General features: G+C 42.8%; 1 protein-coding gene and 1 long non-coding RNA gene across 5 annotated transcripts in view; both read right to left on the bottom strand.

Moving 5' to 3' along the window:
- Window positions 1-23,261, bottom strand: part of TPK1 (thiamin pyrophosphokinase 1) — a 328,823-nt gene that overhangs the window by 175,911 nt on the left and 129,651 nt on the right. The gene's annotated exons all lie outside the window — the stretch shown is intronic.
- Window positions 12,219-13,611, bottom strand: LOC309875100. Its single transcript, XR_014316980.1, has 3 exons — window positions 13,553-13,611; window positions 12,889-12,951; window positions 12,219-12,247 (listed from the first exon to the last, which is right to left on the bottom strand). It is a non-coding gene; the product is annotated as an uncharacterized lncRNA (long non-coding RNA).

Genomic DNA, 23,261 nt, shown 5'->3' with positions numbered 1-23,261 from the left:
TGAAACTGTTCTTCAGTTGCAATCAATACAGTATAAAATAAAAGGACGCTCCAAGATTTAAGGAATGCTCACTTGTTCATCATGGTGCTGAACACCCTCCTACATTCAGGTACATACAGGTAATTTGGAAAAAAATAAAGGAATACTACACACAGGATGTGGTACTTCTAGAGACTGCTGCTAAAATACTTCCTTTTTATTACTTACAGAATCATACATTGCTCAAAATAAAGCTTACACGAATGCAACATTGTCACCAGCACCTCGGAGTCACATAAAGATGAGAAAGAAATAGATGGCAGAATTTGCCCTAAAAACTGAGGAAAACAAGCCACTACATTAGAGAAAGGTGAACTGCTCATTAACACTTTAGACAGCATGTGAAAAATGAAAGGGATAGGATTGTATCTAAGACATGGTAAATTTACATTGACAGTCACAAGCTACACAAACTGAGATTTAGATACCAGTCTCAAAAAGGCAGCACTGGGAGCTGGAGTCAGATCTGGGAATCTTCAAGGAGTGCCACCGAAGCTGGATTTTGCTGCTCCAACATAAGAACAGACTCCAAGACAGGATAAATAATTTCTCTTAATTCTGAAATGGGCATGTTACCTTTTTCTCTCTAACTAGGTATTTACTAATAATACCTACTGTGGCTTGAAAACTCATTATACAATTTTAAGTCAGTTTTGACAACTACTATTTTAAATCTAAGCATCCATTCACACTGGTAAGAATGGTTAAAAGTTAAACACGATAAAAAAGTTATACATGAAAGATGTTCACTGGGATTTCTTCGCTTCGATAATTTACTTGCTCTCACCTGAGTACCTTAAGTACCTGCTGTGAGTTTAGCATCTGTTTAAGTACTTCCATTGAGTTGCTTTGCTTCTTCAAGGCTTGAAACTGCGAGTAAAGTTGCAGCAGAAACCCTCTAGCGCCCTTCCTACACAATGACTCCCTAGTGTAATGAGAAGAGATTTATACCCTCACTGAGCAACCTGTTCCAAGTGGGTACAAATGCTGACCCTTCAGGAAAAGCCTGTAGGTTTTCAAATGTCTTAATTATGCTTCTCCTGTTCAGGTCTGCATTTTACTTTCTGATTTCCATGTACAAATCATTTTATAGGTTAAATTTTGTTGTTTTTGTTGTTGTTGTTTTGTTTTGTTGGCCAGAAAAGAGACATCTTGACAATTACGTAAATGAGGTTTGCAGGGTCTAGGTCGTTTATGTGAGTGGTTCCCTGTTGTGGTTCATTCTGTCAATACATCTTTGAGAGACTTCCTTGCGATACCTTCCCCAGTGCTTGTGAAGCTTTACAAGTATCATAGCCAGTATCACACAGGTAAGTTGGGGGCGGTGTCGTGTTCTAAAGGATTTGCTAGTGATCATTTCACAACTTTTGTGGCTTTTTGATGCTTTTAGGTGTTCTGTGATGATGGATCTGTAGGGGGAAAATGGAGATGAATTTGATTTTTAGAGTGGAGAGGAGGAATGCAAATCAAGGTAGAAGTATATCTCTGTGCTAGCAGTGTATGTAGAACTACATTTTATTCTATTATTTCCTCACCAGGATTATTTCCTCACAAGAGGGAGTGGAGGGAAAGGCACCAATCTATTCTCTTTAGTCACTAGTGATAGGACATGCAGGAATGGTGTCAAGCTGAGGCAGGGGAGGTTTAGGCTAGACATCAGGAAGAGGCTCTTCACTGAGAGGGTGGTTGCACACTGGAACAGGCTCCCGAGGGACGTAGTCACCGCACCAAGCCTGTTGGAGTTTAATAAGTGCTTGGACTGTGCACTGTGTCTAAGTCTGAAATTTTGGGTAGACCTATGTGGTGCCAGGAGTTGGACTCAATGATCCTTGTGGGTCCCTTCCAGCTCAGTATAGTCTATGATTCTATGAAGAAAGAATCAGCCATAAAAAGTAAATTGCCACATAAAAGATTATTTAAAAACACTTACTCAGAAGACATGAAGTCTTAACGGAGTAAGCCAGAAAGAACAACTCAAGACAACATAACTACTGATAGGTGAAGTTGACTCTCATATGGTTAATGAAGGTATCTTCTGCTCTGAACTCTTATTTTTCTGTAAAGCAACCATTGAACAAACTCTAGACTGTGTGCGTACGTGTGTGGATGTGGTGGAGTACATCACATATAGTAACATGACTTTGGGTTTTGAGCCCTTACACTGATAAGCCACATAGTATTTTACAAAGAAACAACGCACTGAGGATCCTGAGAACACTTGGACTATACAGAGGACCAAGACATACTGCTTCATCTTTGTAGAGAATGTGAAATCACACAGCAAGCAACAGAGAAAACACATGTAACTGCACACAGCTGTTTTAAGTCTGTCGTCTCTGTAGGGCTGAAATTTGGTAAGTCACTGGGAGGCAGAAGTTTTATTAAACCTTTCGCTGCTGACCTCTGCTGCAGCTTGTCTGGAGGTGGCAGAGAACCATGATATTCCACCAGATCATCGGCATTTCAAAAGGTAACTGCACCTCCAGCCCAGCCAGCACAAAAGCATTAATTAGAGAGAGAGAGCAGAAGATAAATGAGCATACAAAATGAGAGTTGGACGATAACTGAAGCTTAGTAACCTTTGCTTAGTAACCATCCTTGTTTTCATTAGACTAATTCAAGTGAACATTCCACCATTTCTACACAGTCTATCTATACAATGTGTGATTGTAGTTCATTATAGTACTTGTTATTTAGACAACAACTTATCAAAAAGTTTAAAAGAAATTCTTTTAGGGTTAGTTCTAACTGCAAAGGTAAAGGGTTGGCCTCAAGAGGTCTGAAGGAACTGGTGGAAAAGCGTTTAATATATCTGTGACCCTGTCTTCTGTGAGCTGGAGCACCCCAACTGGGTAAGGCTTCTGCAGCTGGCAGAGAAAACCAAGACACTTTCACCCTTTTCCTACCCCCCTCACAGTGCCACTGACTACAGGGTTAAAGTACCAGAATAGGTCATTTAGTTGGCACAATCACCAGGTTTATAGTTCTCAATACAGAAAAGCACTTCTCTCGCTCAAGTAAGATTACAACTATTTCAAATAATCATTTTGGTGAGTGTAGCTATAATTTAAATGACTCCGATAAAACTCTAATTAAGTTAGAATAAAAAAAAAAAAAAAAACCTTTTATAGTTACCTGACATATGGATGGAATTAAAGAACAAAATAAAACTGCAACTCTTTTTTATAAATAAATCTACCTTTTGATCACAAACCAATATGGTTCGTTGGAATGTTTTTTTTTGTATCAAGGTTTTTATTTGTGTTTTCATTTTTCCTAACAGAATAAAGCCTGGAGGATTGATAATATATGTTAATCGGAGGAAATATCAGCTCTCTCTCGCTGTTTTTTTCTATAAAATGCTTAAACCTTTTAAATAACTAAGTTCACACCTATGCTCTGCACCTCAGTAGATGCAAAAGGATGTCTAGTTGACAATGACTTTCTGGATCTATTTTTTTTTCTTTCTGTTCCTTAGTGAACAAACCTCCATATAACAAAACCTAATAAACTCAAGCTGTGGTAGTGCCACTCTGATCACTATGCTGGCTGTCTGCTTTCCCAATGACAGTGACCATGAGTGTAAAAAAATCACCCTAATCTTAACGTCTTCCTTTTGATTTGCTGCAATCAGATTGCTCCTCCTTGCAGTCAGGAGAGCTTCCAAATGCTCCCCTAAGACAAGGACTTTTTAGAAGCTAGTCATCACCACCAAAAGGGTGCCAACTGCAGCTCTCTGGACAGCTGATCTGAAAAGATAAAAGAGCAATTGCACAGTCATGGAATCCAGTGCAAGGGTGAGAAAAGACCCTTAGGAGAAAAAAAGACGCCTGAATTTAGCACTGGTCAAAGCATCATGCCAGACCCTAAAGTCCTTCTCATTTCCAGGTGCTACCTTTCCACACCAAAAGCAGTGGCTATCACACAGGCATTCAGAAGGTATCATCTTTTCTTGTCCTCAGCTACTGCTTAATGCTGGAGTAGTTCCCCAAAAGTTCAGAAATAAGCTAACCTCCAGTAGCTGAGGATCTAGTTTATATCAATTATTTCATAATTTAGCCCCCAGCTGTTACATATGAAGACTAGGAAGCAGGATGTCTCTTTTCAGATGTATTGCAATCCTGCATACACACCTCGGCTATGTTGTGCTCATCTGACCTACTGATATTTTACCTGCAGCTTATTAGACTAATTTTACCAAAGAAATGCTGATCCTAAGCACAACTTACAATTGGTGTTGTAACAATCACAGGAGTCTGCCCAGATTTCTACATCTGGCACAGACTTAATGATCTTAACTACTGAGAAAGAACAGCAAATACATCAAGGCAGCAAATTTGTGCAAGAAGTCCAGGTTTGCAAATAACATTTCCTGCAGCTCGTATTAGAAGTCACCCATCACTGCAGAGACTTAACTACAGAAATCACTAACGAGCAGCAAGAATCTGCACTTACATGCTGAAATTCTTACTGGGTCCCACACACATATGTGCTGCTTTTGCTATTAAGTCTTAATGTCCAGACTGTGTCTGGGACCCCTCCACCAAACTCCAACTGTATGTTGGAAAGGGGAGAAAGGGGAGAGCTGGCTGTCATCACAAGTGTTGCATCAAAAACATGGAAATTTTGTCGTGGAGTGATGGTTTCAAGAGAACCTGAGCCAGCTCTCCAGTGTGTATCTGCAGTGTTTACTGTACTGTAACTTCTCAATGCAGAATTTAGAGCACACATGGTAGCGTTTAGATATCTAAACACCTGACAGATATCAAAGCCAGGCAGGTAAAGGTATAGATTTAGTGCTCATTTCTAAATAGCAATCACAGAAACATTTGCACACACTATCTGTTCCCAATTCTCCCCCTCTCCAATCCTCTTCCTTTTTTGTCTATGTGGGTTAAAAACACTCTCAGACAGAAAACACCACTTTCTGGATAAAAAGCATGTCATCCAAAGAGCCCTCATCTTGGGGTCCGCACAAACAATTTTATATCACAGAATCACAGAATTTTCTAGGTTGGAAGAGACCTCAAGGTCATCGAGTCCAACCTCCAACCTAACGCTAACAGCCCTCCACTAAACCATATCCCTAAGCTCTACATCTAAACGTCTTTTGAAGACTTCCAGGGATGGTGACTCCACCACTTCCCTGGGCAGCCTGTTCCAGTGCCTCACAACCCTTTCAGTGAAGAAGTTCTTCCTAACATCTAGCCTAAAACTCCCCTGGCTCAACTTAAACCCATTCCCCCTCGTCCTGTCACCAGGCACGTGGGAGAACAGGCCAACCCCCACCTCGCTACAGCCTCCCTTGAGGTACCCATAGAGAGCGATAAGGTCGCCCCTGAGCCTCCTCTTCTCCAGGCTGAACAAGCCCAGCTCCCTCAGCTGCTCCTCGTAGGACTTGTTCTCCAGGCCCCTCACCAGCTTCACAGCCCTTCTCTGCACCCGCTCAAGCACCTCCATGTCCTTCTTGTAGCGAGGGGCCCAAAACTGAACACAGTACTCGAGGTGTGGCCTCACCAGAGCTGAGTACAGGGGGACGATCACCTCCCTAGCCCTGCTGGCCACACTGTTCCTGATACAAGCCAGGATGCCGTTGGCCTTCTTGGCCACCTGAGCACACTGCTGGCTCATATTCAGCCGACTATCCACCATCACTCCCAGGTCCTTCTCTGCCTGGCAGCTCTCCAACCATTCCTCTCCCAGTCTGTAGCTCTGCTTGGGGTTATTGCGCCCCAGGTGCAGGACCCGGCACTTGGCCTTGTTGAACTTCATGCAGTTGACCTCAGCCCATCGGTGCAGCCTATCCAGATCCTCCTGCAGAGCCTTCCTACCCTCAAGCAGATCGACACACGCACCTAACTTGGTGTCATCTGCGAACTTACTGAGGGTGCACTCGATGCCCTCGTCCAGATCATCGATGAAGATATTAAAGAGGACCGGCCCCAGCACCGAGCCCTGGGGGACGCCACTAGTGACTGGCCTCCAACTGGACTTGGCTCCATTCACCACGACTCTTTGGGCCCGGCTATCCAGCCAGTTTCTAACCCAACGAAGCGTGTGCCAGTCCAAGCCAAGAGCAGCCAGTTTCTTGAGGAGAATGCTGTGGGAGACGGTGTCAAAAGCCTTGCTGAAGTCAAGGTAGACCACATCCACAGCCTTTCCCTCATCCACCCAGCGCGTCACTCTGTCATAGAAGGAGATCAGGTTCGTCAGGCATGACCTGCCTTTCATAAAGCCATGCTGACTGGGCCTGATCGCCTGCTTCCCCTGCAAGTGCTGCGTGATGACTCTCAGGAGGATCTGCTCCATGAGCTTTCCTGGCACTGAGGTCAAACTGACAGGCCTGTAGTTTCCCGGGTCTGCCCTCCGGCCCTTCTTGTAGATGGGCATCACGTTTGCTAGCCGCCAGTCAACTGGGACCTCCCCCGATAGCCAGGACTGTTGATAAATGATGGACAGTGGCTTGGCCAGCTCCTCTGCCAGTTCCCTCAGTACCCTTGGGTGGATCCCATCCGGCCCCATCGACTTGTGCACATCTAAGTGCCGTAGCAGGTCACCAACCAGTTCTTCATGGATAATGAGGGCCACATCCTGCTCCCCATCCCCTTCCACCAGCTCAGGGTACTGAGTATCCAGAGAACATCCGGTATTGCCGCTAAAGACTGAGGCAAAGAAGGCATTGAGCACCTCCGCCTTTTCCTCATCTCTTGTAACTAAGTTTCCCCCCGCATCCAGTAAGGGATGGAGATTCTCCTTAGTCCTCCTTTTTGTGTTGATGTATTTATAGAAACGTTTTTTGTTATCTTTAACGGCAGTAGCCAGATTGAGCTCCAGATGAGCTTTGGCCTTCCTAATTTTGTCCCTGCACAGCCTCGCTACTTCTTTAAAGTCCTCCTTAGTGGCCTGCCCACTTTTCCAAAGCTTATAAACCCTCTTTTTCCTCCTAAGATCAAGCCACAATTCTCTGTTGAGCCAGGCCGGTCTTCTTCCCCGCCAGCTCGTCTTTGGGCACGTGGGGACAGACCGTTCCTGCGCCATTAAGACTTCCCTCTTGAAGAGCGCCCAGCCTTCCTGGACCCCTCTGCCCTTCAGAACCGCCTCCCAAGGGACTCCACCAACCAGTGTCCTGAGCAGCTCAAAGTCAGCCCTCCGAAAGTCCAATACAGCGGTTTTACTGGTCCCCTTCCTGGCCTCGCCAAGAATAGTGAACTCCACCATTGCGTGGTCACTCTGCCCGAGACAGCTCCCGACGATCACGTCCTCCACCAGTCCTTCTCTGTTTGTGAAGAGAAGGTCTAGCGGGGCACCTCCCCTGGTAGGCTCACTAACCAGCTGCGTCAGGAAGCTATCTTCCACGCTCTCCAGAAACCTCCTAGACTGCTTTCTCAGGGCTGTGTTGTGCTTCCAGGATATGTCAGGGAAGTTGAAGTCCCCCACGAGTACAAGAGCTGATGATTTTGCAACCTCTGTCAGCTGCCTGTAGAATTCCTCATCCGTCTCCTCATCCTGGTTCGGCGGTCTATAGCAGACCCCGACCAGGACACTAGCCTTGTTGTCCCTGCCGATCCTAACCCAAAGGGACTCAACCTTGTCATTCCCAACCTCGAGTTCTACAACCTCGAAAGACTCTCTAATATAGAGAGCCACACCACCACCCCTTCTATGCTGCCTGTCCCTTCTATAGAGCTTATAGCCAGGCATTGCAGCACTCCAGTCATGAGACTGGTCCCACCACGTCTCCGTGATGGCGACCAAGTCGTAGCCTGCCTGCCGCACGATGGCTTCCAGCTCCTCCTGTTTGTTACCCATGCTGCGTGCATTGGTGTAGATGCACTTCAGCTGGGCCATTGCCTTATCCTCCGGCCTTGCCATTGTTCCCCCTGGCACAGCCCCAACAATCCTAGCCTCAGCCCCATCCCCCTTCCTACCTAGTTTAAAGCCCTCTCAATGAGCCCTGCCAGTTCCTGGCCCAGGATCCTTTTTCCCCTAAAAGATAGGGACCCGTCTACGGCCATCAGGCCAGGTGCTGAGTAAAGTGCCCCATGATCAAAAAACCCAAGATTTCTGCATTGGCACCAGCCCCAGAGCCACGTGTTTAACAGGTGGGCTTTCCGTGTCCTCTCTGAACTCCTCCCTGCCACTGTAGGGATGGACGAAAACACCACCTGCACTCCCGCTCCATCCACTAACCGACCCATTCCCCTAAAGTCCCTTTTGATAGCCTTGAGGCTTCTCTCTTCGATGTTATCACTGCCCGCCTGGACTATCAAAAGGGGGTAATAGTCAGAGGGGCGTACCAGGTTAGGAAGCTTCCTGGCAACGTCCCTGACCCTGGCCCCAGGGAGACAGCAGACTTCCCTACGGGTAGGGTCAGGCCGACAAATAGGGCCCTCTGTTCCCCTAAGAATAGAGTCACCAACAACAATAACCCTCCTGTCTTTTTTGGTGGAGGCAGTCCTGAGGCGCGGAGTCGACCTCCTCGCCCCAGGCATCCTCCTGGGAACATTTGCTACCTCTTCCTCACACACCGGCCTCTCAATCTCTAGGGCCTCAAACCTGTTGTGTAAGGGCACCTGGGAAGGTGGGGCCGGAAGGGGAGAGCATCGCCTGCGATGTCGAGCAGGGACCTGTTTCCATTCCGCCTCAGCTCCCAGATCCCCTCCCTCTGCCCGACAGGGACAGGGCAGGGGGTCCGCCCCCATTTGGGGAGTCTCACCTCGGCACCTCCCCTTGAGGCCCTGCAGGGAGTTACTCCAGAAGTCTATCTCCCGCTCACACTCCCTGATGGCCCTCAACCTCTCCACCTCCTCCTTGAGCTCCGCCACCATGCGGACCAGGTCATCCACCTGCTCGCACCTCACGCACGCAGTTTCTCTGCCTCCCGCCGATGGCAGCAACAGGCTCAGACACTCCATGCACCCGGTAACCTGAACTGCGGCATTTTTTAACGGGTAGTCGGTCTGCGTGTGTACCGACTTTCTGGAGAGCGCGCCGTGCCTGGTGGCGACCATTATCGCCTAGTTACGGCTGTTGTTAACGAGGTGTTGTTTGTGTGTAGGGGGAGCGCTCTGCCCTTCCTGCGCGGGCTCCGCCTTCGCCTCGTCAGCCTCCCTCACGAGGGCTGCCGGGTCCTGGCGGCTCCCTCAAGTAGGCTCGATGCCGGAAAAAATTAGCCCTGCCTGGCCCGATCCCCCGCTCCGCTGCAGAACGCGTCTGCCCCGGAGCCGATCGCCTCGGCAAATGGCGAGGCGATCAAAATTTTTTTGTATTTCAAAATTATCAATATTTTTTTGTATTTCAAAAAAATATGAAATACAGCAGCTGAAAAAACTTTTAATGTACCTCTGGTACTGTTGATGCCCTATTTATTATAAGAATTATAACAATATCTCACACATCAACTTCACTATTATGATTAAAAAAATACTTATAAACCCCCTAACTACTATCTTACTAAGTTACATTATCATGGTAACCACTTCCATGTAATCTTTTATTAAATTTCAAAACACTAATTAACTTTTCTTACAGAATCAGAAATAGACCTTAAGGACACAGATCATGCCCATAAATAATGCCAAAGCAATGATGGGCTCTCAGAAAAAGCTAAGAAGAGATAGATTCAGGATTGCAATGTGGACCATTGCTATGGGAAATTCACTACCATGTGTTTTTTTCCACACATTTTAACACCAGCAGATCATTAATTCACAGGCTTGTTTTTGAAAAATGTGTACAGTTGGGAGTTTTCAAAAAGTGTGTACAGTTGGGAGGAATAGTCCAATCTGCCGGATAATGAGAAAAAAGACCCCTGTTTAACTGGAATGACAGAAGAACTCTCACCAAAGTTACTTTTTTCAGTTGTCCTCTGAGAAAAACTGAAAGTCCTCCTGAAGATTAATGGAGAACTACATTTCATTGTAGGCAAAAATGCCAGCTAAATCCTCAGCTGCTAAATACCTGCGTAAGCTCAGATGCCAAACAAGTTGGCACCAGGCAGCTACGGCCAGTCAGCCAGTAATGAACATGACTTTGTAATTACATGCTGATGGAAACGCACAGAGATTTTTGGACCACTCCCACCTTCAAACTCAGCTCTGTGAGCTCAGGAGGTGAGGCACACCTGCTCTCTCACTAAGGTAGCGGTAGCTGGTGTGATTCACACTGCAGCAGTTTTGGAGGATCCCATCACTCTTATTTTTGGCAATGCAGCTACCTGATTTCCTAAAACACCACCTGCCTTACTTAGGTCCATGATGCAGAGACAGTTGGTGAACACAAACTTCGCTCAGAGCCATGGGATGACAGATGGGTCCAGGTCCCAAAAAGGGTCAAGCTGCAGCAGCAATGAGCCAACACACCTTTTTTTTTTTGGAGGCTAGGTTGAGCAATCAAAGAGTCATTTCTTTTCAGCTGCTCTCCTGACTGATGAAGGTAAATGGAAGGGTTGAAGTAATGTAGAAAGATTCTTAAGTTTTATAAAATTTTACAAAATTCAGGTTCTGAGATTCACATTTATTCTTTATTGAGTCCAGGCATTATTAGGTATAAGCAGTTTTACACATGCCATTCTTTCAGAAGTTGGGCAAAACAGTTTACAAATGCAGCTTTCAGATGCTGATGTACTATGAAAGAAAAAAGCCTAACATAATGAAAATTACTTTTAGAGCACAGAAGTAAGAAATTAAAACTACAACTTACTGGTAAACCATGCTGTTCTACATTATTATAATACATTTGGCCAATAAAATCATTCACTTCACAGATAACAGAGTGTGAACATCAGAATCAGCTGATTTACAATGCTGGTTGGGGGGAAAAAAAAAAATCTACATTTGGACTGACAACTTGTCTGTGGACCTGTGCCAAGATCCTGCCTAATACACTTGAACATGCTGAAATATTAAACCCCAGAAGCACAAGAATGAAAAGAGAAATTCTGATGAGCTCTTAAACAGGGTCGTGAACATGACTGTATTTCTGTTGGTGATACTGAAAGAAGTGAAATATTGCAGCAGCTTTTCTCGTGTGAATGCAGCAGGGAAAGACCGTTTGACTCTGACTAAAAATGTGATTTCTGCAGAATCATGAAGGCATCACCCTCCTGATGAAAAGTCCTCTTCAGTGTATCAGGAATGCTATCAGCCTGCTCAGAACTGCTCCTGAGATGTATTATCATCACATATATGCATGGCAGTGCTAACCACTTAATCCCCCTTCTGTCATATGCAAGTTGGAGAACAAAAATTACACTAACACCCAAGGGTATTTTATAATAGAATATGAAATAAAATAATAAATTTGCATGTGATTTTGGCTTTGCCTTGTAGTACTGCATTATACACCAAATATTCCTGGCCTCTCAGTCATTACTATTTAATTATGACAGAATACCTTTCTTTCATACTTAATTAACCTTTGAAAGGAGTTTGTGACCTTGGGACCCTTCTACACACTTGCACCACGCTGTTAGAATATTGCTCTGCCAGGAAACATTTCCTTTTATGCTGAGGTTTAATGAAATGCAGAGGCTTTTATGGGGAATGCATGAGATACGAGAACCCTGCATGTGGTCACTTAATAAACAAGAGCCAGAGCATATAAATTAGAATCATAAATTGATACTAGATTAACATTAAAGGAAACCATGAGAGTTTTCCCAGAAGACATTACAGAAAACACGATCTCTAATGTTCTTCCCTGCTAGTTTGACTTTGGGGTAGGGAAAAGGGAGTAAGGAAACAAGGAGGGATTTACCCATGTAATTCTCCTCTGCTTAAGCCCCATAAAGTGTAGGTGTCCCCCCAAGCCCAATCACTGCACAGGCAGTTCCAGTACCTGTCTTTGTCAGAAATTGCTGTTCAATTTGAAACGCTTTGACTCTAAAAGGAAATCAGAGAGCAATAACCTTCTTTACAAGATGAGAGAAGCACGGCGCATGCAGCCACTTCCATTACTTCGCTGCAGAGCTGAGGATGATGGATCAATGTTGGCCCCTCGGTGCCAGTCAGTGCGGTTGCTTGCAGAGTGGGAGCAGGTTCAGCGGCTCACTTGCTGGTAATGTTAACTCCTCAGAGCAGGTTCTTCATCATCCCGAGAATTCCCTCTGAGAGCTAACACCCCCATCAATCCATACATGCTCCTCACGCAGTTCCCTCATGTATTAAGCCACCCCAAACCCACCTTATGCGCAGTTTTCAATTTTTTTCTGAAATGAAACGCATCCAAAAGAAGAGATATTGACACTCACGGCTGTCAGTTTCTTAATTAGAAGTGTTTGTTGTCAAACCTTGCTGATGATGTTTTAACAAAAAAATAGCACTGAATTGTTTACTGACACTTCCTTTCTCAGTTGTATTTTTGGAGCAGTCTTCCCTTCCCTCACCACTCAAAATACCTCAGTGCATACAATTCCAATCTGATCCGTCAACAGCATTTAACACACCCGCTGCAGCATATAAAATTAGAAAGCATCAATCCTCCCACAGATACTGCTGGAACTTGCAGAGGCAAATCACATTTCTTGTCTTTACTACTGTAAAACCTTCCTTTCTTTCTTATGACAGAATAATGGTTGCTCCTCTGGAGTTATTAGCCTGGTTTATTCCTGACACTTTTTTCCTTTTTAACTTTATTGTTGAAAACAGCTTCACTCCTTTTCCATCCAGTTCCCTGCTCCCTATTTTTCTCCCCTCCAGCCCCCTCAGGCTTTTGCCAAGTGGCTGTCACCTAACCTGCTCATCTCTCCTAAACACCGAGGCAAAGCCCTGATGCCAAAGAGCCAGAGACTGTTCCAGTTCATCAGCACAGAAAGACCATATGCTTTCAAGCCCTTGAAAAGTAACTTACTTCTGCACGGAAGAGATGACAATCATAGGCACAGCCCTCAATACTCTGGCCTGCAGCTGAATGCTAAAAAACCAAATCAAATCAAATCAAAACAAACAAACAAACAAAAACAAACAAACAAACAAAAAAACAACTAACAAACAAAAACCACAATGCCACCAAACAACAACCTAAAAATCCCATTACCCTCATGCTAACTACTTTGAGCTACACCTGAACACTAGACTCTCTTTTACACTGAAGAAAAAGATGGAGAAAATCCGAAGAAGCAGCCTTTTATCTGCTGACATTGTTTTATACATTAGTCATTCTAAAAATACATTTTTTTATAACCCTCTGATTCTTATCAATCTTCTTTACTGGCATCATATTAGCTCTCTCCACAGTAATGGGATAATCCAGTCTCAAGCTGCAAATCCCTAATACTGTTTTCAGTTATGCAGTCACCCTTCTTTATCCATAATGTTTATAATGAACAAATGAAGGGGAACAGCTACATGATTATCTACTGCTTCTATTATTTTTTACATGCCAGACACCTTTTACACAGAGATCAGAATACTTAAAGACACACTGAAGGAAGTATGGAGCAAATGGCATACGTGCATACTCTGATCCCAAATACCCTCTCTGCACACTCCCCTTAGCCACACGATGTGCATACCTTGAATGGGCCATCCAGCTTCATTTCAAAAGAAAGAAACTTCTTCCAGATGGAATTTCTTAATAACCTGGGAAAGTCAGGCAGCTTGAGGGTCAGCCTGTGTAGATGGGATATCCCTCAAGAGTTACTAGTCTGAGAACAAATTTTTGCTATAGGATGAATTCAATTCCTGGTGTTACCACTTCTAAGACTATGCTAAGTACTTTGATCGCTGTGTGGGCACCAAAGACTAATTTTCAATACAATAAGCAATAACAGTTTACAGCTATTGTCAATGCTGAAATGACTGAAATCAGAGTAATAGATACCCAAAGACCATTTGCACAGCTAAAAGTTATTTTTTTTAAAGCACAAAAGATAAAAAGCGTAGCATGTCCCAGGAGGATCAAGTAATTGAAAAAGTAGCATTAAGAGGCTCATTATTGTTCCATTATTTTCACAGCTGTTGGGGCAGTACCAGATTGATGAAAAGACTGGATCCAGCAGTGGCACTTTCCTTATTTTCAATCAATGGAGAAGTGATGTGACGTGTAAAGCATTAATTACTTTGAAAGGATTCAGGACAATGTACGGAGGCGGTGTAACTGCTTACACCTCTTCCTTCCACAAAAAAGAAATGCACAGGCAGTGGAAGCAGGGATGTGTGGCCTGGGAAGAGTACAGGGATGCTGTCTGTATGTGCAGGGATGAGATCAGGAAAGACGTGGAGCAGTCTGAGGTACTAAACAACCGCTTTGCCTCAGTCTTCACTGCCAGTCAGGCTTCCCACATCCCTCATTTCCCTGAACCTGTAGGGGGCTGGGGGAGCTTTTTCCCATGGAAAGCAACAAGCAGGTTTGAGATCACCTGATGAAACTGAACAGGCACAGGGCTATGAGGCCTGATGACATGCATCCCAGGCTTCTAAGGGTACTGCCTGATGGAGTTACCAAGGCTCTCTCCATCAGGCTTTGAAAAGTCGTGGCAGTCAGGTGAAGTCCCTGGTGACTGGAAGAAAGGCAAACATCACCCCCATTTTTAAAAAGGGTAGAAAGGAGGACCTGGGGAACTACAGACCAGTGAGCCTCACCTCTGTGCCTGGCAAGATCATGGAACAGATCCTCCTGGAGGCAATGTCAAGACACATGAAGGTTATCTGAGACAGCCAGCATGACTTTACCAAGGGCAAGTCATGCCTGACCAATCTGGTGGCCTTCTGTGATGGAGTGACTGCATCAGTTGACAAGGGAAAACTGACTGATGTCTACCTGGACTTCTGTAAGGCCTTTGACACAGTCCCACATGGCATCCTGATCTCCAAATTGGAGAGATATCAATTTGAAGGGTGGGCCATTCAGTGGTTAAGAAATTGGCTTGCAGGTTGCACCCAGAGAGGTGTGGTCAATAGCTCTATGTTCAAGTGGAGGCTGGTGACAAGTGGTGTCCCTCAGGGGTCTGTTTTGGTATCAACACTGCTTAATATCTTTATCAACTACACAGACAGTGGGATCAAGAGCACCCTCAGCAAGTCTGCAGATGACACTAAGCTGAGTGGTGCAGTTGATATACCAGAAGGAAAGAACGCCATCCAAAGGGACCTGGACAAGCTAGAAAAGCAGGCCCACATGAACCTAATGAGGTTCAACAAGGCCAGGTGCAAGGTGCTGCACCTGGGTTGGGAAAATCCCAGACATGAGGACAGACTGAGAGAGGAACTCATTGAGAGCAGCCCTGCAGAGAAGGACTTGGGGGTTCTGGTGGACAAAAAGCTTGACATGAGCCAGAGTGCACGCCTGCAGCCCAAAAGGCCAACTGCATCCTGGGCTACATCAGCAGAGGAGTGATGAGCAGGTTGAGGGAGGTGATTGTCCCCCTCTGCTCTGCGCTTGTGGGGCCCCACTTGGAGTGCTACATCAAGGTCTGGGGCCCCCAGCACAAGAAGGATGTGGAGCTGTTAGAGTGGATCCAGAGGAGGGCCATGAATATGATCAGAGGGCTGGAGCACCTGCCTATGAAAACAGGCTGGGAGAGTTGGGGATGTTCAGCCTGAAGCTGAGCAAGAGAAAAAAAAAAAAAAAGCTCAAGTTGCATGGAATCAGTTTCCCCTCATTCACTAAGTGCATTTCAAAATTCCAAACAAAAACAAAACCTCATTTCTAGCAGAATCTGCATATAGTATGCCCAAAGAGACACTCACTAGTGAGCTTTGTTTTCTCTGTCTCTAGAATAAAAGACAAATTTCAGCCATATTGAGTTGCATTCATCTTCATGTTAGGGTTCTTCCTAAGTATTATTCATTCAACTTTTTATTTTCCTTCCATTTAACAGTTAGTTTAGCTCAATAACCATTGTTAAACAAAGGAATAAACCAGGAAATCAGTCCAAAGCCAATAAAAGCTTTTTATCTGAATGCACTTTGTCCTTAATCCATTTCAGTACTTCCTTAATTATACAGTATGTGCATCTGTACTTATTCGAAATAAAAACAATTACTGCAGGATAGATGTGCATTTATTCCAAATGTGTTCATGATGCAATTATGTCTCACACCAGACAAGTACTTTGATGGTATTCTGAAATTATGATCTAGACCTTCATCTACTGCTCTTTTCTCTCATCTCTCTGAAGTTCTCATGATCACTAGCCCTTGTTCTGATGAGAGACATCATCATCTCAGATGTCTGCTGGAAATTCAGTACAGCAGAGAGGAAACAGTCTAGGAGATTCTGGAACATGTGGAGGATAACCTCCTGAAACATGTGGTGAGTGAGCCAACTATAAAAGGTGTCCCACTTGACCTGATGTTTGGAAATGGGTAAGAACTTGTGTGTGATGTGATGGTTGGAGGCTGCCTTGATCACAGAGAGCATGAAATCATGGAGTGTTTGGTCTTTAGTGAAGTCAGTATTGCAATTAGTAAAACTGCTACCTTGGATTTCCAGAGGGCAGACTTTGCCCTGTTTAGAGAACGGGTTAATGGGGTCCCTTGGAAAGTGGTTCTGAAAGGTAAAGGAGCCCCAGGAAGGCTGGACCTTTTTGGGACATCTTAAAGGCACAAGAACAGCTTGTACCGATGTGCCAAGAGTCAAGACACTGTGGGGAGAAGCCTGGAAGAACAGAGAGCTGCTTCTAGAACTCAGAGCAAAAAAGAGAGCTTACAAACTCTGGAAGGAAGGGCAGGCAGTTCCGGAGGACTAGAGACCTGTCGTCAAGTTGTGCAGAGAGAAAATTAGAAGGACCAAAGCCCAACTGGAACTCCATTTAGCTAGTGCACTAAATTAAAAGAAAAAAATGCTTTTAGAAACACAAAAAAACGCTCTTAGAAACAGCAAAAGGAGGATTAAGGAGCCTCTCCATCCTTCATTGTATGTGAGGGGAATGTACTGATGAGAGATCAGGATAAGGTTTAGTGTCATCACAGGGCACATAGGAGACAACCATGTAATCAGAATCAGCTGGCTTGGGTTTATGAAAGACAGGTCCTGCCTAACCTAATCTTCTATTACAAGATGACCTGCTTAGTAGATGAGGAAAAGGCTGTGGATGTTGTCTACCTGGATTTACCTGCAAGTAAGAAGATGTGAGGTAATGGTCTCACATTGCACAAGGGAAGTTTAGATTGAATATTAGGAAGAATTTCTTCATGGAGAGAGTAGCCAAGCACTGGAAGTGGTAGAGTCCTCAGCCCTGGAGGTATTTAAGGAATGTGAAGATGTGGCACTAAGGGGTAAGGTTTAATGGTGGGACTTGGTATGTCAGGTTGATTGCCTTTGTGAAGTGGTTGTATTTGCAATAGTGCTTACAAATAAATAAATAAATAAATAAATAAATAAATAAAATTGTAAGCATTGTGTCTGGTATACAGCATAATCTGACCAAGCTAACTCTGGTTTCAGAATTCATCCTAATGCCTTCAGTGCATATTTCTGCCCGCTCTTAGTTTCTTAGATGGGCTAATGAGCTAGAGCTGAATGATGTGCCAGTATTAGTCTAGAGGTCTGCAGTGACACCAAAACCAGTCTGCAGATAGACTTGCTCATACAGATGTCTCATACAGCTAAAGAGGCATCATTAGACAACCCCAGTGGACCTTCATTCATCTCCATTTATTTGAAGGTTACTCTCTGTAACCTTCGATCCTGTCAACCTCATGAGTTTCACATCCTGCCACATCCCTAACTGCCACATGATCAGACTCCATTCTGCTCAATTATTTGGAATTGCTAGTCTGCGAGATACTTTCGTATAGCTCATGCCATTTCCAACAACCTTTTGAATATCTTTTTACATCACTGCCCTTGTATTTTCACTTGTTACCCAAATGATCTTTTGTCCCTTGCTCAAAACTTAGAATTCTCTGTACTCTCTATCATTGACATTCACTGTGCCCTTCAGGGACATTGCCCCAAACATTTTAAAAGCAGTCTGCATGGAAGACAGGGACAGCAAATAATCTATATTTTTAAATTCAACTAAATCAAGGGATTAGAAGACTTTTTTTTTTTTTTTTAACTCATTTTGCAAAAAGCCTAGATTGATATCCAAACAAAGGAGGCAGTATGTGGCTTGCAGATGTGTGTTCACTCACCTAGGAGCGCTGCTTTAATGTGAACTATGAGTTGAAGGATTTTTGAGCTTCACTAAATGTGAATGTAACCAAAAGCGGCATTGGAGGTACCACTGTACACATTACCCACCTGCTTGAGTAAATTATTTATAATAGCACCAAAAACTAGCTCTACGATCTTTTGAGGCTCTAACTTTGTACCAAGGATTAATCCCTGTGTTTTCATTTATGAAATCTGTAGAGCTGCCTGGCAACTATACCCGCTCCAACTGATCAAATACTGCTCAGCTCTTCATATGGTTAGCTTTACAGCTGGTTCTGCAGTTTTTGTTCCATGGTTTGTCCTCTTCAAAACAGGCATGGGGTATTCTTAACCACTAGGCAAGAAAGGAGACATTATTTATATCTCATTCCCCTAAATAGTTAATTTGAGAATTTAAGTATAAGGCTCTCATTCTCATTTATCAATGCTAATAAGTAGCCTTGATCATAGTAAGAGGGCATAGTTTCTTGTTCTTGATAGCATTTTCTGTGAAAACAGCTGTGACTCAGAACACTTTAAAATGAAAAGCTGAAAGAGTCAATTTGTAATATGGAAATGCTCTTTTGGAATACAATTAGATTTAAAAACAAATCTTAGCAGAGGAACTGGGGAAATAGTTTAAAGATAAATGGATTTGTATTTTAAAGTTTTATTTCTCATTACATTCTAGAAAGCATAAAGTTGCCCCCCTCCCCTCCCCACCACCTTTGCAAGCTACTGGCTTCACTAACACTAAATTTAAACAGATTTGAAGTGTATAATCATTTGTTCGCAGAATAAAGGTGCCCATTTGAATGCAAATTGTTAAAAGTCAGAACTTCAGGCTTTCACATATTTATAAAAAGAGAGCAGAGCCTACTGGAAAAAGAGAATTGGAAAGAAACTCATGAAGTAAACAACCAGAATATGTTTACACTTCAACAATCACTAATAAGTTTACTGAAAGAACATTTTAGAGACAGCAAAAACTAATCTGAATAATTATCTTTGGGTGTTATTTGTATTCAGTCCCTTTAAGTATTATTTGGTAATTTGAAGTCATCTGGAAGGGACCATGCCCTCTCTCTTCCCATTTTCATTATGTGAAAAAAAAAATCTACAAAATTAACAGGTACTGCAACACTGATAACCCTTCCCTAAATCTCTGAAAGGCAACAGTACAGATCAGCCAACTTCAAGGTCATTTATTAACATTCATTTTAAGGCAATTATAGTGTATGTATTTCTGTGCTCCCAGACCGAACACAGATCTGCCTTCTTGGCCTTCCTCTCAATCTTAAAAGAGTTTCTTTCAAATTTAAGATCACTCTAGCCATGTTCAATATAAAGCTCGTATTTTAAGTTTTAGATGGTGAGTACTATTGCTGCAAAGATCCAGATGACTTATAAGAACTTCCAACTTTTGCTTTGTTTCAAGCAAGGTAAAACTCCCACTTCACCCTGAAACACTTGTAAAAAGTATCAGTCCATAAAACTAAGCCTTGCCTGCCTAATACTTCATTTCTATCGATATTTAGAGATCCAAAAGAAACACGGGCATACATTTCACCCTAGCACTACACACAGAGCCAACTTTCCCTGGATCCTGAGAATAGCTCCTTAGGCACAATGAACCAAAACACTATAAAGTGCAGGGGTGCTCCTAGGCCAGCTCAGGACTCCTAGCTGAGCTGATTTTTCCAGTGGTGACTCAATGCACAGATATTTTATCGCTATGAAGTTCTAACTTCCAGCATCAGGGTGGCCATAAATGATTTTTACCATGTCATAAAGCCAGAAATCACCCAGATGGCGATGACATTCCTCTACTTACAGTACACTAGAGGCCCAGATGCAGCTATTTGAAGAAGCTGAAGCAAGACAAACCTTCTGATTGAGAGACCTGGGATTAACTGATGGTGTCCCTATATTCTCCTTTCCTCAGCCACTTTTTTTCCGTATTTTTTTTTCCAGAATTACTGTTCCGGACAAATCATGACCCTTTATTTTACTGGTTGGCAATTACAACTTGGCTTATGTGCTCTTACTGGAACAGCACAGTTTTATGGGCAGAGCACCTCACCGCCAGCCAGGAGACCTGGTTTCTAAGTTACTCTGTCTGTTTTGTGTTTGCTGGTCACTCCATCTCTTCAGACTTGTGTTCTGGTCCTTCCCATCAAGTATATCAGGATCACTTCACAAAAGCAAAGTTTCACAGTTAGGTCTGTCAATGTGGCTAAAATAACAGAATCCTAACATATTTTTTGAATGCCTTGAAGTATCAAAATAAAAATCTGTGCATTTATGCCAAAACATGTAGGTACCTGAAATGATGGTGTGGGTAAAGTCCAGCTCCAACTAGGACCTACTACTCCTTATTAAATTCCTTATTAAATACTGATTTGAGGAGGAATCATATTTATTCCCTTTATAGGTTGAACTTGTGACAAAGAATGTCAGAAACTCTGATGAGACTATGTGAACAAGGACAGCATTTTAACCCTTCTTAAGGGTTCATTTCCTCATTTTAAGACTGATTGACTGAGAATCAGAGATGATCTGGTAACTCACTGGATAACATTGAGAAAACCAGTAATAAAAAGCTCTTTATTCACAGTGTGTTTTTGTTTTGTTTTGTTTTGTTTTGTTTTTTTAATCAGTGGACAGTATTCTCACTTTTATTCAGCAGAAAGCCTGGTACACCTGCCTCTGACACTTGTTAATTCAATGAATTCATTTTGGAAATGGCATTCTGATGTTTTACCTAGTTGTTTACCTAGTTTTCTTTTCATTTGTTATTTTGTAAAAAAACTGTATGTCCTGTCCTAAAGCTGTAACTTTCAGTCTCCAGAAACAAACAAACAAAAAAATCCGGAAATAAAAGAAACAACACATGCATGTTTCTATGACATGTATACTTCAATGATAAAAAGCTAGCTGTTTCATAGCTTCTGCAAGAGTATGATGAGACTAATCCTTTTTTCTTAGCAAGGTCCAACTTCTGGGAGTCACAACAGTAGACAACAGTGCAACCTCCCCTCATTATTACTTATAAATATTAATGTAGCATACAAATTCCATCTTGAATAGCAAACATAAGAAATTCAACATAAATAATTTTGTCTCAACCAAATTCTGATAATATTTATAGTACTTCATTGGGCTTTTTGTTGTTGTTGGTGTTTTTTTTTGTTTGTTGTTTGTTGTCTTTTTTTTTTTTTTTAATCAGATAATAATTTGCTGCTTGATTTTCAGGTTGAGGGGATGGTGGAAAAGCCCTTGTACAGTTTCTGTTATGGCTTATGGAATATAATAGCAACTACAATTAGAATCATAGAATACCCTCAGTTAGAAGAGACCCACAAAGATCATTGGGTCCAACTCCTGGCTCAACACAGGATCACCCAAAAAACAGGCCATGTGTCTGAGAGTGTTGTCCAAACACTCCTTAAACTCCAGCAGGCTCGGTGCTCTGACCACTGCCCTGGGGAGCCTGTCCCAGTGCCCGACCACCCTCTGGGTGCAGACCCTTTCCCTAACCCCCAGCCTGACCCTCCCCTGTCCCAGCTCCATGCCGTTCCCTCGGGTCCTGTCGCTGTCCCCAGAGAGCAGAGCTCAGCGCCTGCCCCTCCGCTCCCCTTGTGAGGGAGCTGCAGGCCGCCATGAGGCCTCTCCTCAGCCTGCTCTGCTCGGGGCTGAACAAACCAAGGGACCTCAGCTGCTCCTCATACAGCTGGTCTTTCTCCATCTTTGTAGATCTCCAAGCAACTCCAAGCAAACTTAACTCTAAAACAGCTTTTACAGATGCTTCCACCAGTATCTCCTTCAAAACTTATCTCCCCATGGTGTGATCTGCAGAACACTGTTCTTCTGCCCCTTCTAAAATTCTCAACAGAATCTGAATTATGGCTGCATAACTCCCAGATTCTTCATTTATAGCATTGGATGACTAAGTGAACAGAATTAAAGAACTATAATGACTTAATCAATAACTCCAGGGAATACATACTCCTGGTCTGACTTTATACTGATGTTTAATATCAAGAGGAACCCAGCAGTAAATCTTGTTCAAAAGCACCAGTCATTTTCACCTCTCATCATTTCTGTGATCATTTGATTCAGAGACCCAATAAGCTTGATATACTTATATAGCTTAGTGATATTATTGCCCTAGTAGTTTCAAGAAATACCTACTATTACAGGAAGTTAGTCTTAGCTTAAATTGAGGACTGAATCTATGTGTCTCTCTTGAAAGGATTTTCTTTTTTTTTTTTTTTCCAAAATAAACTCTGAATTAGGAAACTTTGAACTACAAAGCACATGCCTACTGGAATAAATATGTATTTGAAAATATAAACTTGTGAGTGAAAGTAATTGTATTGAAGATATAGATGAAAAAAGTCAAAAGGTATATGATTCTAATATACCTTGATATTGAGAATTTCTGATCTGCACTACCTAAAACAAACACATGATTCAACTCCAAATGGGCTCATCTTTTTCTTCTTTCTTGGCTGGTAGTTTTCTAGGATTTAAAGATGGATCCCAAGTCAGGTAAAGGAGCAGACTATAGATAGGAAGGGTTTTCTGGACACTCCTGATACATCTAATAAGATAAACTCAAGATCCTGATTTTGATCTTTAAAAAACATTACAGTCTTTGGGTCACATAAAAAAAAGTCTGACGTAAAAGATTTCTTTAAGCCATTTGACAAATAAAGCACTACCTCAGCTCTCAACATTCTTGGCTTTTAGACTGTAATCCATGAATTCAAAGAATTATTCACCACCAGCAACAGCAGAAAAGCCATTTAAAATAGTTTTGACCCTGATGTTTTGGAGAAGCCAATATTATCTTTTTTTTTTTTTTTTTTTTAAACTCTACAGAAACATATCCTTTTATCAACATTAATAAAGAAAAAACATCACATCTCACATCCTCTCCAAAACATACAATGAATAGATTTTAAAGACAAGAAAAGGTCATTGTACTCTTCTAGTATAACTCCATACAAAGAAAATATCATCCAATGTTTTCTGCATCAGTGCCCTAAATTTTGCCTGAATATAAGATGGCTTAAAAGCAATACCCAGTTTAATCTGAAGAGTTCAAGCAAAGAATTCCTCTCAACCCTACATTA

The sequence above is a fragment of the Aythya marila genome (genome assembly GCF_965140915.1).
Source record: "Aythya marila genome assembly, chromosome: 2".
Lineage (NCBI taxonomy): Eukaryota > Metazoa > Chordata > Aves > Anseriformes > Anatidae > Aythya > Aythya marila.
The sequence above is the reverse complement of the archived record's forward strand: the minus strand, read 5'-3'. Positions and strand labels throughout refer to the sequence as shown.